Source organism: Otolemur garnettii, unplaced genomic scaffold, assembly GCF_000181295.1.
Source record: "Otolemur garnettii isolate 467f Iridium unplaced genomic scaffold, OtoGar3 scaffold00013, whole genome shotgun sequence".
In the NCBI taxonomy this organism is placed as follows: Eukaryota; Metazoa; Chordata; class Mammalia; order Primates; family Galagidae; genus Otolemur; species Otolemur garnettii.
Genome location: NW_003852408.1, coordinates 19,149,009 through 19,155,547, shown reverse-complemented (window position 1 = coordinate 19,155,547; position 6,539 = coordinate 19,149,009).

Sequence of the window (6,539 nt, the reverse complement as noted above, 5' to 3'; positions counted from 1 at the left end):
GTAAGCTACCAAATTTAAAGTAGAACTAGAAGGAAACTGCCAGAGCATGACAGATATTCACACACACCTGCTGGGGTATTCCTAAAGGATAACCGAAGTCTTTGTTCATTTTTAATCCTCATTACCCAAGGTCTCATCCCTAGTGGAGACTTAGAGAAAACAATGTGTATTTCTATTTACTTCCAGTTTAACGGAAAATAAGACTATGGGGAACTGGGATGCTGTATGTGTGGCGATGCTGATGTGCTGCAAATAAAAAGAAAGATTCATGGAAGCCTGAGAAGTAGAAAAAAATCAATCAAGGTCATATGTGCTCTCGTTTTGTGCCTCTTCAGGTAAAATCCTGTGCTAAATAAATAACCTTGTACATAAACATTCTCATAACTATGTGAGAGTAACCTTGAAATCTTTTCTAACATTTCCTTTTCATTAACTTCTTGATGGTCTTGGCATTGATGCAGATATGAAGGACTGTCACACTCCTGTGCCTGCTCTGCAGCCATTGTACAGGTACATCCAGGAGGTCACAGAACCCAGAAAAGTACTTTATTACAGCACAGGAAAACCCTCTTGTCAATCCTAATGTAATTTAATGTGCTGCTGCTGGTGCTTAATTTAATTCAATTTTTTTCTTGACTGATTTTTGTTCCATACTCCTATACTTTTATGAACTTCTGTGATAGGAAATAACATGGATCTGAAATCTCAGCAAACTCACAGGGAACACTTTCTCCTTTACATCTGTTTTTGTTTAGACCCCACCAACAAATTAGCTCCCTCAATTAAAATAGCTATCTCAATACCTCATACAAATACACTCACACTTGTCTTAGGTTTAATCATTTTGTGTGATAACCCATCAGAAATGACGAAATTGTTTTTCTCAATATTCGACATTTCCAAATCATTCTAGGTCAAATTCTGGAAAGCTGAAACCATGTGAGTAAAAGCCATAAGTAAATTGCTAGAAAATTTACTGAGTTTTAAAATATATATTTTTAATAACTACTCAGAATAAAAGCTAACATGAATTCAAATGTCAAAGATTCAAGAATGATGCTGACAGAGGAAATAGTGTTTTATTAATGGCACTGTAAGAAAAAATAAGGTATAGATACCTCAAATTTATGTCAGACAAAATGTTGTTGCCCTTTGTAACATTAATTTATATCTACCAGTTAGAGATAAAATATGTCAGCTGGGCTTCAGAAAATCATATTTATTTTCATTACATGTCCATCTTTTTATAAAATGAAATTGCATAATATGGCTGACAGAGACATTAGCTATAAGACCATCTTAGAAAGAAAAAATGTTTTAGATGAAAAAGAAAAAAAAAGCCACAATAACAACAAACATAGATCAGATATAATTGCAAGGGAAACCGCCAGGAGCGACCAGGGACTCCAGGGGAAGAAGTTGTGGAACAGAATGGGGGAACAGAATATTGGCATAGATCAAGTCTGGAAAGGCTGGGAGTCGGGGAAAACAAGCAGGTGTCTGCGTGAGTGTGTGTTGTTCCTGCCTCCCTCTCGCCTCTGTCACTCAGCAGGCTCCCGAGCTGCTGGACAACCCTTTTATCCTCACAAGCCTAAAAGTTAGTGCTGCGGGTGACCCGGGAGCTTCAGGAGGACATAGCACCAGGCTGTAACCCTCCCTGTGGCTGCTTCAAGTCCACAAACCCACCCAAGGCAAGATGGCGAGCCCCACACTGCTTCTCCACACAGCATGCACCTTGGTCCTCCCCGGGAGCTTTCGCCCTCAGTTTTCATCTTACTCATTCCCACACAAACACTTCCCAACTCCAGCCCAGAATGCAGGAGCCTGGGGGTCCTGGAGAATCGGTGTGAACCCACAGCCTGGACGTTCTGGAAACAGGGACGGAGGTGACTAGAGGGCCAGCTCTCTCCCACTGGACACTTTTCCTCCCTTGCTCACCCTCTGCCCACAGCTGCCAAGAGAGAGGATTGAGCTGGGCGCTCAGAAGCAGCTGCTTCCCCACTATTGGTGCATCTACCACACCAAGGCTGCCACAGAGAGTGGGTCTCAAACCCACCCACTTAAAGACACACGGCAGATTAAGTGGTGCTCAGACTGAGTTCCCTGCTCACTGGCCCTCCCCATTGCTGCTCATCCAACTATTCCCAGAAAGCAAGGCACAGTAGAGGGACACCAGTCCTGCTGGAGCATCTGTGGGCAGCTGAGGACCAGCATATTTCTCCCTAACACAGTCAGGAGTGATCTTTGGGGACCTAGGGACAGGCCTATAAGCCAGATCTCATACCCCAAGAACTTGATCATGCTACTCTGGCGAGGGATCCTGAGTGGACAGAAATGAAAAGAGAGTGCAGTGGGGTCCTAGGCAGCCCCCTCATGGAGCACCCCACACCCCACAAGAAAGTTTAATCCAGGGAAGGGTCCTTGACAGGGAAGCTCTCAACCCACAGCTCCATCATGGGGGAGCTCAGCTAGCTTGAACTCCTGCCTGCAAGGAGTTACTTGAAGGAGACTGCAGAGCAGGGAGCAGGGAGAACAAACCCCACTCCTGACAGCCAGATTATGAATCTAGACAGACTCACCACAATAAGCAGATTTTCCTGCTCAGTGGGGCCACTGGAGCTCTTGCCTACTGGCTTTCCCCAGCAGGCTGGGAGCAAACTAGAAAAGGAAGGGCAAACCAAACCCAAAGCCAGAATAAGAAAAGAAATAACAAACCCAGAGCAGAATTAAACAAAATGGAAAGCAAACAAACAAACAAAAAATACAAAGGTTAATGAAAAAGTTGTTTCTGTGAAAAGATATACATAATTGATGGCTCTCTTGCTAAATTGACCAAGAACAGAAAAGGACCCAAAGAAGCTCAATCAGAAATGAAAAGGGGGTTATTACCCCGATACAACAGAAATACAAATATCATCTGTGAATGCTATAAAAATCTCTACACACACAAGCTAGAAAATATAGAGGAAATAGACAAATCCTGGAAACACACGGCCTCCTGAAGATTCAATAATGAAGAAATAAAACTGCCGAACAGACCAGTAATGAGTAGTGAGACTGAAATAGTAATAAATAATCTTTCCACAGAAGAAGGTCCCAGACCAGATGGCTTGACCATCAGATTTTGCCAGACCTTCAAAGAGCAGGTACCCACACTGCTGAAATTATCCTGTAACATCAGGAAGGAGGGTACCCTCCCCAACAGTCATTCTAAGAAGCCAGTATCACCTCAATACCAAAGCCAGACAAGCTCACAACAATAACAACAAAAACTATGGACCCATGTCCCTTATGAATAGAGAGGCAAAAATTCTCAACAATCTAATAGCAAACTGAGTTCAACAGGAAATTCTTAAAATATTCCACACTGACCAAGTGGGCTTCATCCCTGGGAATTGTTCAACATACATAAATCAATAAATGTGATTCTCCACATAAACAGAAGCAAAATCAAAGACTCTATGTTTATCTCAATAGAGGCAGAAAAAGCATTTGACAAAATCCACACCTTTTCATGATAAAAATCATTAACAAATTAGGCATAGAAGGAACATATCTCAAAATTATGAAAACTATGACAAACCCAACTCCAACATCAGAGCGAAAGTGGAAAAGTTGAAAACATTTCCCCTAAGATACGGAACGTTGTGTAAGCACCCACTGTCACCGCTTCTATTCAATGTAGCGCTGGGTGTCCTAGACATAGCAATTAACCAAGAGAAATAAATAAAGAGTATCCAAATCAGGAAAGAGGAGATCAAATTACTGCTTTTCACTGATGATCTGATCTTAATATAAAAAACCCCAAAGACTTTACCAAGAGACTCCTGGGTGTGATAAATTTGGCTAAGTCTCAGGTTACAAAATCAAATCAGGAGCATTTTTTGGCAGCAGTAAGAGTCAAGCCTGAGAGTCAAATCAAAGATTCAATACCACTCATCATACACACAAAGAAAACAAAATACCCAGGAATACACTAAGCCCTGGGTTAAGAGTATAAATGGTATATAATTCCTACAAAGAAAACTACAAAACACCGAGGAAAGAAATCACAAGTGTTACAAATAAATGGAAAAACATCATGCTCAGAGATCAGTAGAATTAACAAAGTTAAAACCTCGATAGTACCCAAAGAAATGGACAGGTTCAATGCTACTGTTAGCAAAATACCAACATATTACTTCACAGATGTAGAAAACAAATTTTTGACTGACAAATGGCAAAAAAATATACAAAAACAAATCCTCAACATCTCTAATCATCAAGGAAATGCAAATTAAAGCCACAAAGAGGTATCACCTTACCCATGTTAAGATGGTTTTTATTAAAAAGTCCAAAAACAATAGGTGTTGGTGTAGATACAGAAAGGAATGCTTTGGTGAGACTACAAATTAGTACAACGGTGGAGACTGATTACTCAGAGAACTAAAAGAACACCTGCCATTTGACACGGCAATCTTACTACTGCTATCAACCCAAAGGAAAAGAAGTTGTTGTATCAAAAAGACACCTATACTTGAATGTTTGTTGCAGCAAAATTCACAATTGCAAAGAGGTGGAAACAACCCAAGTGGCCTTTAATTCATGAGTGGATTAATAAAATATGCTATATGTATACCATGGATTACTATTAAGCCCTTAAAAAGATGAATTAATGCCATTCGCAACAATTGGAATGAAACTGGAGACCAATATCCCAATTGAAGTTTCTAAAGAATGGAAAAATAAATACCACACGTACTCACTATTAAAATGGAACTAACCAATGAGCACACATGTGCACAGAGGGAAGGAAAACTCTGGGGAATCAAGCTGGGGGACTGGGGAGGCGGGGGTGGGTAAAAACCTACCAGATGTGTACAGTGAATGCTATCTGGGTGATAAACACGTCATAGCCATGAGTCAAGCATCGCAAAAGTGATCCATGTACCCCAAAACATTTTTACCCCCTTAATATTTTGAAATAAATAAGTAAAATTCCTCAAAACCCAAAATCTTCTACATCAGTGACCCTGACCTTTCTGGCACCAGGGACTAGTGTCATGAAAGATAATTTTTCTCATGGTCCAGGGTGGGGGGATGAATGGTTTGGGGGTGATGCAAGCACATTACATTTACTCTGCTCTTCATTGATATTACATTGTAATATATAATTGAAAAATTGTACAATTACCATAATCATAATCAGGGGGAGCCCTGAGCTTGTTTCATTGGGACTAGATGGTTCCATCTGGAGGTGGTGGGCGACAGTGACACCTGAAGTGTGTTGCTCACGTCCAGTCTACTCCATAATCTTAATTTGTGTGCTGTCACTTCAGAAAACCCTGCTTTACAAAGACAGGATGTTGGAAATGGATGCAGGCTTTCCAGTGTTTTGTGTGGCAGTCTTGGGATAATCCATCCAGATTTTAATATGGAATGAATGTACAGAGATTTGAAGTTGACTCGAACACATTGTTATGGCCACCAACCATCGTTTGCAGTCTCAAGCAGTCGATCCTCTTCTAGCACAAAGTCGATTCGATTCACAAATGGGTCGTGGATCCATTCCTTCCCATTTAGGGGGTCTTTTGTGGTTAGGAGGTAATGCTCAAACTCTTCTGAGCACTGAGTTATGGACCAGGCACCAGCTGGGAGTAAGAGGGGTCTGACTCAGTCTCTTTCTAAACTCTGCTTATGTTTGAAACATGTCAAAACCCCAATATTCACTTGTTGCTCCCAACATTCCAGCCTGGCTCTGAATTCAGCCACTTTATTTGCTCACTTGAACCTATCTGTCATTCTCCCCTGAAATGACAGATCGTGGTCATTGAACAGGTTCAATATGTTACACAAATAAGTTTTGTGACCTATTCTGTGTCACTGAAATGTGCCATCTGTGGTGGCTGTTTCTATAAAAGAAATCTCTAGAGCAGCTCTCTTAACTCGAAAACTCTGGCCAGTGATTTACCCTTAGAAAGCCATCTCACTCCTGTGTACAAGAGAAGACACGGGTGCTCTGTGTCCATCTCCTCACAGAGCTGAGTGAAAACACTGCACTTTAGTGTGGTTGCTAATTTCAAACTATTGTTTAGTTCAGGTGGCATTTTTCACCTCGCAACCATTTCTCCATGGATGACACAGTGCATAGACTCACACTCAGAAGCAACCAACCTTCTTGACCTGAGTAGTGAAAACACAAAGTTGTCCAGCTTGGCAGCTGCTCCATCCATAATATACTGACACAAAATGTCCACTGCAGCTTTCCTGATGTGCTAACATTCAAGGAAGTGAATAATTCTGCAGCTGTGGTGTTGGTTGGCCACAAAAGAGCACATAAGATATCCTCATGCACATCCTCCTGAAAAATATTTCCCACAAAAACAAGCACTGTTGCCTTGTCAACATTAGTAGACTTGTCAACCTGGCTTGCACACCATGGTGACTCAGTAATCCTCTCTGACAATTATGCCTCAATACCTTCTTCTATTTCATCAATTCATCTCCTTATGGTGTTAGCCAAGAGGAACACATGCCACCTGTTAAACTGCAGCCTCCCC